The sequence below is a fragment of the Pseudophryne corroboree genome, chromosome 5, assembly GCF_028390025.1.
Source record: "Pseudophryne corroboree isolate aPseCor3 chromosome 5, aPseCor3.hap2, whole genome shotgun sequence".
NCBI classification, from domain to species: domain Eukaryota; kingdom Metazoa; phylum Chordata; class Amphibia; order Anura; family Myobatrachidae; genus Pseudophryne; species Pseudophryne corroboree.
In genome coordinates, this window is record NC_086448.1 from 29561444 (window position 1) to 29561788 (window position 345).

Consider the following 345-nt stretch of genomic DNA (forward strand, 5'->3'; position numbering starts at 1 on the left):
GGGGCAGACTAGCCCCGTGCTGGGCGTCCCCCCGCATGTCAGGGAAGATGATCGTAGCTGTGCTAAATTTAGCACAGCTACGATCAACTCGGAATGACCCCCTATGTACATTATAACGGGTTATCACTTGGCACAGTTTTTTCCTGTAACAGGCAATAGTTAATACTACACATAACTTGCAATAATGCAGCAGTTCTCATAGTAACAAGAACATCCGCAATAGACGGAACACTACCAAGCAACTGTTTTCTTGTGTGTCCACTAGATGGCGCATTTACGAGTTACATACTGTATGCACCACTTCTGCAGAGACTTGTATCTCAGGAACAGTAATAAAAGCACCTG